Source organism: Eretmochelys imbricata, chromosome 8 (genome assembly GCF_965152235.1).
Source record: "Eretmochelys imbricata isolate rEreImb1 chromosome 8, rEreImb1.hap1, whole genome shotgun sequence".
Taxonomy (NCBI): domain Eukaryota; kingdom Metazoa; phylum Chordata; order Testudines; family Cheloniidae; genus Eretmochelys; species Eretmochelys imbricata.
Window position 1 is genome coordinate 44,579,261 of NC_135579.1, and position 11,866 is coordinate 44,591,126.

Sequence of the window (11,866 nt, forward strand, 5' to 3'; positions counted from 1 at the left end):
CAGGGTAGACAAACACCTGTCAGAAATGGTCTAGAATCTGATAATACTTAGTCCTGCCTTGAGTGCAAGGGACTGGACTAGATGACCTCTCGAGGTCCCTTCCAGTCCTACACTTCTATGATTCGCTGACAGGTATAACTGGCTCTGAACCAGAGTCACACACATGCCAGTCCGGTTATTGAGTAGAGGTTCAATGGTGGGTATAAGGGTGAGCTTTTCCTACAGGCCTGTGCTGCCCCTATACAGAGAGCATGGGCCTCTCTCTGCGGGCAGAAATCTTCTGGCTTGTGGGGCTAGTAGGGTTGTCTGATATCCTGGACATGTGTAGCTCAGTAGCTTGTCTGGCAGCCGTACATGATGATGTCTGGCTTGTCCAGACGGGACTCTGGCTACCCTGTCCTGCTAGACAGGTTCTTCCAAGCTGCGCTGACTCCATGACCAACTCCTCTCATCTCTCCCCGCCTTGAGGACATGAGTCCAACTCTTCCTCCAGCCCCCGCTGCTGCCCTCCCCCTGTGAAAAGCTCAGGCCAGCTGCACTGGGGTTTGTATTGAAACTCGGTCCCGCAGTAGCTGCTCAGCTCCTTCTTCTGCTTCCCCCAAGGGTCCCCCTGCAGCTGCTGATGGCAGAGGCCACTGCTACCCTGCCACTGACCTGACTCCCCCAGACGGATCTGGGGGACCAGACTTCTCCTGTTGCAGCAGCTGGGCTGCCTCCCCCAAGTCCTTCCCCTCCTGGTGATTTCCCCTGATTCCCTGAGCTACAGCCCCACAGCTGCCCAGCTGCCTGCTGTGACCCATGTCTGGAGCTGCCCCTCGGAGCCTGGGCGCTGCCCTTGGCCTGTCACAGAATGGCACGGTTCCCTGGTAGCCCCTCCCTGGGTTCTCTGCAGCAGTGACTCATCCACTGCTCCCACTGCTTCTATTGCCAGGCTGCCTTGAATTCCCACCTCCCGCTTGGACCCGTGTCTGCCCCTTACAGCTGCTGGGTGGGTTCCCCCAGCCCGGCCACCCAGCCTCCCTTCAGCAGCATTGTGACACCTCTCTGCTTGGCTCCTTGCTGGCGTTGGGCCTCTCTTGCCACCTCCTCAGGCCCAGCTGTGCTGGGGGAAAGGAGGTTAGTTTCTTTCTGGCCACCATGCTCCAGGCGAGTGCAACTCTCCTGGCCCAGCCCCTGTTAAAAGGGTCCCAGGGTGCCTGCTCCCCAGGCCTCTATTTGGGCTCAGTCAGCCACGTGGCTTCCTATGCTTTGGTGACCCAAGTCCAGGCCCTTGGGGTTTGCACCCAGTGACAGGCTGGTGGGATCCACTAGTTCAGGGGCACAGCGCTATGCGGCCTGCCTCTTCCCCCTGGAGACAGCTTGGTGCTCTTGGGGCTGGAGGCCAGGAACCTGGCTGGGGGCTCCTCTGCCCTCTGACAGTGACCTAGGACAAGTCACTTCCCCAAGACCTTTCAAATGTGGGGGCTAAGCCTAGGCCCTTTGCCCTGCATTTAGGCATCAGAACAGAAGCAGCGTGATCTCCGAGATGCTGGGACCCACAGCTCCCATCTGAGCTGGGGGAGCTGCAGGTGCCAGCATCTCTGCTCACTGGGCCCCTGATGCTGAGGTGCCGAACTCTGGGAACCCGAGTGTGCAGACATAGGCCTGCATCTCTTCCGCATGTACTGCTTGTGGAGATGGACTTGGTAGCCCCGGGATGGGAATGTACAGCCGCCACAGCCTGCTAATCAGTCCGGCTGACTTGGAGAGTGAGCTGCGTTTGTTCAGGGGTGATGGCATTGGACAGAAGCCTCTGTCGTTTGCAGCCAGCGACGCACCAGCAGGGAGGCTGGGGATGCAGAGAAAGCAGCTGTGTAACAAAGCCGACGTCTGGCTGTCTTGCTCTCTGCGTCTCCACCATTCGGAGTGCGTTTTCACTGTCCCCCCTCTGTGGGCGGCAGGATTTGTGGCCGTCCTTCGGATAATTCCAGACTACTGCAGGCCCAGTTCCTGTCCAGACCACAGGCTGAGACCAGACCAAGAATAGCCTGCCCGGAGTGCTGGAATGTGCAGCATGGGGTGTTGAGGGGGGGCAGCCTGCTTCGAAACAACGCGCTGCTGAGACGTGACCCCCCCACTGGAGACCGTTTCCATGGAGTTGTGACACAGGTGTAATAATCAGCTGGGCTTCTCTGGGTAATGCTGTCCATTTACCCCCAGAACCTAGTGTGCACATGTCACGGGTGCATGGCGTCTTCAGACAGGATCCTGCACGGCAAGGGGGGAACAAAGGCTGGGAGGGTGGCGGATCCAGCAGGGACCCACTGGGGGACTCAAGATTCTCCTTTCTGGGCATCTGATGTGTGTGGGCAGGGGGCTTAGAAAGCAGGCTGGCTCTCTTGCTCATCAGCGTGGCAGCATTCGCAGCTCTGCACTCGTGGGGCTGGAGGCTGTGCTTTCCACCCCAGGAGCTTGCATAATGCCGTGGGCTCCAGGTGCCTCGGGTCTTGCTCCCCTTCAATGGAATCCTTGTTGCTCTACGCTGGTTGGGGAGTAGCTGTGCACAGCACACAGGGCGCTAGTGCAGTTGTTTGATGACTGTCCGAGGCTCCACCTCCGGCAGAGCTGACAGCTCAGCCTGTGCTGAGAAACCCGTGCCAGCCAGTCATCTGGGAGTCTGTGTGAGTCCTCTGTGCTCAGCTGCTCTCCTGGCCTGCCTGCTCCAAGGTGTGCTGCTTTGGGACAGCCTGTGCTCTGTGATTCGGATAGAGACTCTCTGCGCCAAACCAGGCAGGAAGGAGACTGGCTCCTCTGCAGGGAGATGCTGTGCTTTTAGCTAGAAACACCTGGGCCCTTCTCCCTATGCGGATCGGTGAGGTGCTGTCCCCAGGAGCAAGCAGAGGGGCCGCAAGATGGAAGGGGCTGCGACAAGGAAAAAGTAAGTGTTGGGTCTGGCTTCTCCCTCTCGCCTCCTAAGCTGACTTAGCACAGACGGGCTGTAAATGTGACTTTCCTGTGCAAACCCCATGCAGGCTGCCTCCCAGAGCGGCTCTTGGGATCCCTCTCTGCCTCACCCTGCCATCCCGGGCTGTGCTGCCCCCTACAGCATGCCATGTGGGTGGGAGCCCCATTGCTGGCTGCAGCACACACTCCCCATGGTAGCTCACGCGCACCTTAGCTCTAGTCCATGTGCACTGGACAGAGGGCTAGCACGGCAGGCCTGTTAGAACCATTTGTGTCACCAGCAAAGCTCCTCTCCCGCTAACGCAGCATTTTACCCCAGGCCGATCCATAGACAAGTCAGATAAGGTAGTGCTTGGTGTCCTGAAGCCATACTTGAAGCTGTGAGGCTGCCAGACCTCACTGGCTACCTGGGCTGGTCGGGATCAGTAGTTGGAAGGGGGCGCTCTCAGCTGGTGGATGGGTGACCGAAGGAACACCTAGATGCTTCAGGAAGTGCTGGGCTGGCTGACATCTGGCAGGTTCCATATCAGAGCCCTGGCTGCTGGTTCAGTGGTGGGTGTAGCCGTCCTTGTATAAAGTTTGTGGATTAGTTTCTAAGCGCTGGCATACGCTTGAGCATTGACTGGAATAGTTATTTCATTGTAAGCCCTGTGTGGGTTTACTCTTATTCCGGCGTAGCTGTTTTGGGACCTTTCCAAGGCAGACAAGGTGGGCACGGGAAAGTTCCCAGGAAAGCATTAATTCTGTGTTTCAGTGAGAGCCGTAGCATTGCACTGATGTAGTGTCCGAGGCTGGCACTGATCCGTTATGTGCTCCCAGGAGGAGTGGGAGCAGGCGTGAAGGCTGCGGGGGAGAGGGCTCTTAAGAAGGTGGATTTGTAGGGGTGAAGGTGACGTGAGGAAATGAGACCAGACATGTCATGTTTAGGTCTGGTTGTGCCTCAGCTTGAGTGCCATAGACAATTGCACTACGGTAAGCTAAGCATCGCCCATTTAATCCCCTGGTGCAGGGCGTTCTTGGGGAGGGGTGCATGGCTGTCAAACGGGCTTCCCACCTGGCCTCACTGGAGCCTTGATTGTAACCTTGAGACCATGCTTGTCCCAGCCCCCCGTTCTGCTAGCCTTTGCATGGGAGAGAGAATGGGGGAGGAGTTGGGCTGGAGGCTTGCGTTGGTGGGGCGCTGGGGATGGAGCGGGAGGAAGCTGTTTTTGCGTGTCTCTCAGCTGCATCCTCTGTGTCCAGCGCTCTGTACTGCACCTAGAGCAAAAGATGGGTGGAAACACTCCAGCCACATCAGTTGTGCTGACTAGCCCCTGCCCTCCTGGCTCCCGTGCCATGTGCTGCTCCTGCACTGGGGGAATTCTCTCCTGCCCCGGTCGGGAATCTCTCCCTACCTTGTCTGACCCTGCTTAGAGCAGGTCTCCACCCTCCAGCCTCTGTTGCCTTGTCACCGCTGGAGCTCTCGCTGTTGCGACCATTGGAGGGAGCTGAGCCCAAGGCAGCAATGATGGGAAATGTTTGACCAGAAAGACCCCATGTAGCAAAGGCTGTGAGCTGAATGGGATCCTTCCTTCCTTCAGCAGAATCCCAGGTGAAGTGTAGCTCGGCAGCGCCACGCCAGCCCCTCGGGGACATCTGTGCAACCCCACTGTCTTTGAATGAGCCCATCAGTTCCCTGCGGAGGCCCAGTGCCCTCAGTGGGGTTGTCTGACGGAGATATGGTGAACAGTTTGGGTGGGGTCTAGGGGCAGAGTGGTGGGCGGGGCCTTGGGGGAAAGAGGCTGAGTGGGGGAAGGGCCTGGGGGCAGAGCACGGGGCCCACAAAAGATTAATCTGGCCCTGTGGGTGCTGAGCACCCCCTATTTTTTTCAGTGGGTGCTTGAGCCTTGGAGCACCCATGGAGTTGGCACCTATGGATATACACTGTATCTACCCTTGGAGCTGGGTGGACAATGCCCCGTGAGGAGACAGAATCACGCTAACTCTCCTGGAGCTCGGGTGCTAAAACTAGACTGTAGCTGTGGAGCACGAGCGGTGAGATGGTGTCACGGAGTGTGGGGGAGTCCGGGCCCTGCACCCGTCTTCCTGGGATTCACTGAAACTCTCAGCCAGCCAGTAAAATGGAAGGTTTATTGGACAACAGGAACACAGTCCAAAACAGAGCTTGTGGGTACAACCAGGACCCCTCAGTCAAGTCCTTCTGGGGGACAGGGAGCTTAGACCCCAGCCCTGGGGTTCCCTGCGTTCCTCCACCCAGCACCAAACTGAAACTAAACCCCCCCAGCAGGTTCCCTTCTGCAGCCTCTGTTCACATTCCTGGGCAGAGGTGTTACTGCCCCCTCCCCCTCAGGTTACAGGCTCTCAGGTCTCCCATCCCCAGGGCACATTCCCAGGTCAACACTCTCCCCTCCTTGCTGCGTCACATCCTCACAGATGGCAAGTGTGTGCCCAGCGGAGACGCTAGGTACATCCACAGGGTGGCTACCTGCTCCCACTGCTTGTGCTGCAGTAGCTGCTCTGTATTTTTACCACACTAGCTCGATGAGGGCTAGCTGAGTGTGTCTCCTTGAGCTGGAAATAGGACCCTGAACTTGCAGTGTTGATGTACCCTGTGTCTTCTCTGCCCCTAAAACCTAACTCCATGTAAAATCCTAGTGGAGATAAGGCACTGGTAGTGCTTACTTTGACATAGCTAGTTGAGATAAATGCCACATGGAGGAGTTAGGCTGAGTGCAACTAGCTACGCTGAGAATTACCTGTGCCTGGTAATTGTCTCCAGTAGGATTTCACAGCAATTGAGCTCTCCCCAGCTCTACACGTTACACCCTTTTTTGCCACAAAGACAGACCCTCAGCGCATTGGCTCCGCAGGGCTAATAGGAATAAAAAGTACCAAAAATGGAACATTGCTGTCACAGCTTAGCTCTTGAAATCTCTTGATTTGTGTGCTTCATTTCTTCCTGGTGTTTTAATCACAGAGCTTGATGCTTTGGTGAATGCAGGAGTGATCTAGGAACCTCCTAATGTTTGGGTTAGCTCCCCAGGAGCTTCCCCAAGTGAAGAGGAATGTAGCTTTGGAAACATGCAAATGTTAGTGAAGCAGGTTGTTTGACTCACTGGTGTGGCACCTCCTGCTGGCCGTTCTGGGCATTAGCTCTTTCCAGCCTTGGAGCGCCTGCTTCTGGCCGATGTCTCACCTGCCTCAGGCCCCCATGTCCCTCCCGGACCCCGGTGTCCCTTACCTCAGGGTGCTGCCTCCCTGCAGTGCCCCCACACTCTGGGTCTCCCCTCCCAAGGGAACCCCCAACCCTCTACACCCACCTTGCCTCAGTGGCTACTACTAGTCATCATCCAGCCCCTCTCACTGGGACAAACTGCAGTCTGTAATGGCCACTCATCGTCGGCAAGGGGGTTGGAGCAGCTGCCTCTGGCTAACCCCGGGCTACACCTCTTTAGCCCCAGTACCTGCCTTTGGCCTTTAACAAGGCCTACAGCCTGGGGAGTTGCCAGGGTGGAGCTCCCCAGCTCCTCTTGCCTTGCCTTGCCTTGCCTTGCCTTGCCTTGCCTTGCCTTGCCTCTGCTCTGCTCTGCTCTGCTCTGCGTACCCTAATTCCAGGCAGCTAGGTCCTTCTCCCTCCCAGGCTGGAGAGAGACTAGTCCAGCTCCTAGTTCACAGCCCTTTTATAGGGCCAGCTGTGGCCTGATTGGGAATGGCCCCAGCTGTGGCTGCTCCCCCACTCAGCCTAGCTTTTTCCACCGGAGCGGGGTAACTGCCCCGCTACAGTTAGCATTTTGCCTAGTTCCAGTTATCCTCTCTTACAGTGGAAGAGAACTGGTCTCAGCTAAGTATGCTCTCTACGTCTGTATAGGTTCTTGTGTTACAGTTTGGACAGTGTGATAAAACGTTTCAAACCGTGTGAGGGGGATGTGGTGTTAATTTCTTGATTCGTCTAATAGTTCATTAAGGGTGCAGTTTGTGGTGTATTGAGAATCGGGTTAAAATGACTAGCTATCACTTTAAGCGTGTTTCCCAGGCCTGCTTGCAGGCTAAGGGGCTCTGTAGAGAAGCATGTAATCTGGGCCTTCAGCAGGCAGTCTGCAAAGAGCAAGGGGGGTGAGTTGTGCCGCTCTGCCTTAGGGAGCAGCCTGCTTTGTCTCTTTGTGTTTTTGGTTCCTATGTGTTAAGTTTCTGGATGCAAAGCAGTGAAGTCATGGAAACCTTCCTGAAACATAAAAACATAAAATATGCTAACTTCTCTTTGTGTGTGGTGAATGAAAGACAGTTCACCCCAATTCAGGGACCCCACTGCATCAGCCCTGGCTTGAGAGGAGGTGCATGGATCAGCTGCTTGGACATGAGGGTAAATTTCATCCTAGTTTCATTTTGAATTTCTTCCTTCTGCAGCTGCCAGGCAGATAGTTTTTCTCTTTTATTCCCCTACTAATGTGCTTTAGCTTAGTAAATTGTAATGCTGTTTCTCCTTTAGGGAACTCATTGCCTATGTACTTGTCTAATGCTGTGTAAAGTGATGAGCATTCCCTTCTCTCTGTTGGGGGGTGTGTGTGTGTATTTATTTAATTGGTAAATAATCGATTACATTGATTTCCTGTGTATACCCTTGCTGTGGGATTTATAAGAGTTGTGCATGTGCAGTACCTCTGGTATGGAGCTTTCTTCCTCAGCTCATGAATTGTACATGAACTGGGGAAGGTCACACTGCGTGTGTGTGTGTGTCTGACAGGGGAAGCAGTGCCCTGCGTAAGCTCCTGCCTCGTAGCTCCTAACTCTCTCCTGTGACTTCCGGAGGTACACAGGGCAGCTCCTAACGGGCCCCACTGCCCTGCATTTTGCAGAGTCACTTACACCTGTGCAAAGGGAAGTTAAGACACTACCAGGTCAGAGCCATGTCCCTTGTTGGCTTTGCATAGGCATGGACGGTGACCTCATGGGAGGGGAGCTCAGCCTGTGTAGAGAAGGGCGGTCTGGGGGTGGCTGGGCCAATGAATCCACATCACGGCATTTCCCAAGAGATGTGGTGACGCTGTGTTAGGAGACTGTGAGGGCTGCAAAGTTAAAGCAGTCAAAGGTAGGGACGAGCCGGGAGTGGGGTGTGTCTGTGGCTCATGCAGGTACAGACGTTCTTTGACGTCCTGCCGACTGGGCAATAGCATGAAAGGGCTCCTTGTTTCTGAAATGAAACTGGCTCTTCGTCAAGAGATCTATTTACAGAGGTGCTGCAACTGCAGCCAGCCTGCCAACCACGTGCACGCGGACTGATTCCTCCTAACCTTTCCCTCCTGCAACTCGGGCTCCGCCCTCCCAGTTCCAAGCAGGTTGCTGCTGTCTCTAGCCCTGGGTCTCAGTCTGTCTTTCTGCAGTGGAGATCCAGAGCGAGGCTGCATGAAGGGGCATGCCCTGTTCTTGGTGGGAGGCCAGTGGCTTGAGATTTCTCTCTCTTGCACCCTGCAGTCTCCAGGGGGAGCAGCAGGCCCACTTCCCCAGCATCTACTGACCTATCTCTCCACTGGGGAGTAGGGCATGGTTGGGGGATCTCCCCAGCTCTTTCCATGGGGGAGGCAGCAGCTCTGTGTGTCCCCCACCATAAATTGGGGAGGGGGGGTTCCCCTGTGTCCCCAGCTGTCCAATCCTCACTGCCCCCAAGAAATCCATCCCCCAAGTGTATTCATTCTTCCCATCCCGTAACTCACTGCTTATTGATGCAATGACCGGCCTGGCCGAGGCAGGAATCCTGAGCGCCAGGAGGAGCTGCTGCCCTTCCAGCTGTAATAGACACCATCGCCTTCCACTGCCCACCCAGCGATCCCACCCAGCCCTGGGGGCACAGGGCTTATTAAAGGAATACGCAAACAGGCAGGAAGTTAGTGACTCCCGTGTGTCTCTGTCCCGGGACATCAGGTCACTGGTAGCTCCGCCTGGAGCCTGCCATGTTTTCTTTGGAAGATTCCTCCTGCAGAAAAGTTTGCCAATGCAGTGTTTGGTTCTGTATCAAAGCCGGGCCACAAGCCCAGCCTCATGCTCCTGGGTGCATGAGCTCTGCTCACCGGGACATATGCACCTCCACTGCCTTGGGCACAAGCGCCCTGCTGGGGGGTTGGGCCAGCACCGTGCTCTGTGTTAGTTTGCTCGCATAGCATCTGAGCAGGGCCCCTCAAATGAGGAAGGAGCAGAGCTCACCATGCAGGTGGGGCGTGCTGCCAGAAGAGGTTAATGCAGTGGTGCAGAAAAGGCAGAAGGCTGAGTCCGATGGGTAGCAGGAGTTTCTGCTCAGGAGCAGGGCTGGCTCTAGGCACCAGCAAAACAAGCAGGTGCTTGGGGCGGCACATTTCTAGGGGTGTCATTCCGGCGCTGGCCCTGCCACCCCTAGAAATGTGCCCCCGCTGCCCCAGCTCGCCTCCGCTCCGCCTCCGCCCGCTCCCCTGAGCGCGTTGCCACCGCTCTGCTTCTCCCTGCTCCCTCCCAGGCTTGCTGCATGCGGAACAGCTGTTTCGTGCTGCAAGTCTGGGAGGGAGGGAGGAGAAGCTGAGCAGCGGCAAGCTCGGGGGAGGTGACTGTGGTGGAGCGGAGGCAATCTGGAGCGGGGAGCGGTTCCTCTACCCCCCCATTACTTCCTGTGCTCCCCCTACCCTTGCTCACCTCCTCTCCACCTGCTCCCCTGAACGCGCGGCCTCTCCCTCACCTGAGAGGGAGGGGGGAGAAGTGGAGCAGCGGCGTGTTCAGGGGAAGAGGCGGAGCGAAGGTGAGCTAGGGCGGGGGCTTGCAGGGGGGGGAGCTGCAGGAAGCAATGGGGGGGGGGAAATGTGGCACGCCTGGGGGAGGAGGTGGGGCCGGGGATTTGGGGAAGGGGTTGGGAAGGGGTGGAGTTGGGGTGGAGCTGGGAGGGGGGCACAAAAAAAAAGTGGGAGCTGCCAAAAATTTTTTCGCTTGGGGCGGCAAAAATCCTAGAGCCGGCCCTGCTCAGGAGGAGCCTTCTGTGCCCTCCTCCCTCCCCTCCCAAGGGGGGCTTGGATTTCTCTTCTCTTTGCCAGAAGCTCACATAGACCCACTCAAGTCTGAGTTGAGGGAATCTGAGCTGCTCATGGGTCTAGAGTGACTCTGTCCTGAGGGCACCTCCATTTCCATCTCAACTCTTCCATCCACCTGCAATGGCTTCGCTGTCCTTACACTTATTGTCTGGCGCCAGACAGGGCCCCTCATGGGATTAGGGACCACACACACAAACACTTTTCTGTGGCTTGTAATTTGGCCAGGTCTGGACAGACTTTCCTGGAGCAGCAAAAGGTCCGGGCGGCTCTGATCCCAGACCTGTCCTCCTACCCCTGCCAGGTTTCTAACTTCCTGCTGTCAAACCCTGAGCTGCTCTGAGGAAAGGTTGCAGATAACCTTTATAAACACTGGCAGTGCTGCCTCCCGCCTGCCCCTCTATGTCAGTTCTCAAAACTGGCAGAGCTGCTGGAAAATCAAACGTATCAGCAATAAATGGAAAGCTGCAGCAGAGCCGAAATGTGGTACATTTCAGCCCCCAAGGTTACAGTTTAGCAAAGTTATAAGCAACTGAAGACAGAAGGTTCTTGCCATGCACAGGACTAGGCAGGCTGCAAACTCAGCAGCGCTGGGCGTTCAGCCGGCTCATGGAGGAGGAATCTCCGTGAATTGCAGCCAGTTCATAATGCATGACCCAGCCCCATGTGCCAAGGCCCTCATTTTGCAGTGAACACTGCATGGGCTCAGAGGTCTGCTCGCACAGCACTCAGTGTGGGATCAGGACCTGAATTTCTTCCTCTTGCATGACAGCCTCAACTGCAGCAGCTCTTACCTTAATTGTAGTGCCTGTCCCGGTTATCAGGCGGACTGCACCTCTGAGCCCTCCTGGTGTCTCCGAGAGCACCCCATGGGAGCTCTGGCCATCACCTCTCAGGGTGGGGTCAGGCGATCCTGCCACTCTCAGAGCAGGAGCTGGGTTCAGCCCACTGTGAGTACCTCAGCAGGTCTGGTGTATGCCCAGACTCTGCAATTCTGTCCCTCCAGGACAGGACAGTGAGAATTAGTGACCCAACAGCTTCCTTTAATTAGCATTTGTTTAGAACAAAAGCATTTGAGAGAGAACAGATCTTAAAATAATGGAGCAAGCTCAATGCAATGGGTGTTTTCCCCTGATGCTTGCCATTCCCTTGACTGGGAAAGCACCATTCCATGGGGCCTGGATATGTCCACATTGCAGCTCGGAGCAGGGTGACTCCAGCTTGGGTAGGCACACCTGCATGAGCTGGAATCTAGCTAGCATGGCTAAAAGCAGCAGTGAAGATGGGGGGTCTAGCCCATCACTACATGGGGCAATGTGAGTACATACCCGGAGTTCCAGGGAGGCTTGTGCAGCCTCTGCTGAGGTCCAGGCTGCCACGTTTTCACTACCATTTTTAGCCATGCTACCTAGAGCAAAGCTAGCACAAGTGTGCCCTAGGCTGCAGTCACCCCTCCGACTGCTGTGCAGATGTAACCTTTGCATCCCTTTGTGCCAGCTTGAACGCCTAGACAGCTGCTGACAGTGCCTCCTCTCTGGAGTAATCACAGCACTTCGAAACTGTTCGTAGCCCTGTGGTCTGGTGGGTCCCAGAATGTCTCCAAGTATAAATATTATAAGATTTGTACATTGCAGCTCCTACGGTGTCCACAACATTGTGTATCACTCCATTTCTGTCACAGCACCTACACCCTTTAGGAGATGTCAGGCTTCTCTCCTCGGGGAGACATCCTATTTATGCCACATGCTGGAGCTTCCCCAAGCCCCACTTCGGGACAGGCCGAGAGAAAGTGGCTGATAAGTCTGTTGTCAGTGTACCATGCCAGAGTTCCCAGCGTCGATGAGACAGTAAACCAAAGTCAGAAATAAACAACTGGGCAGTGT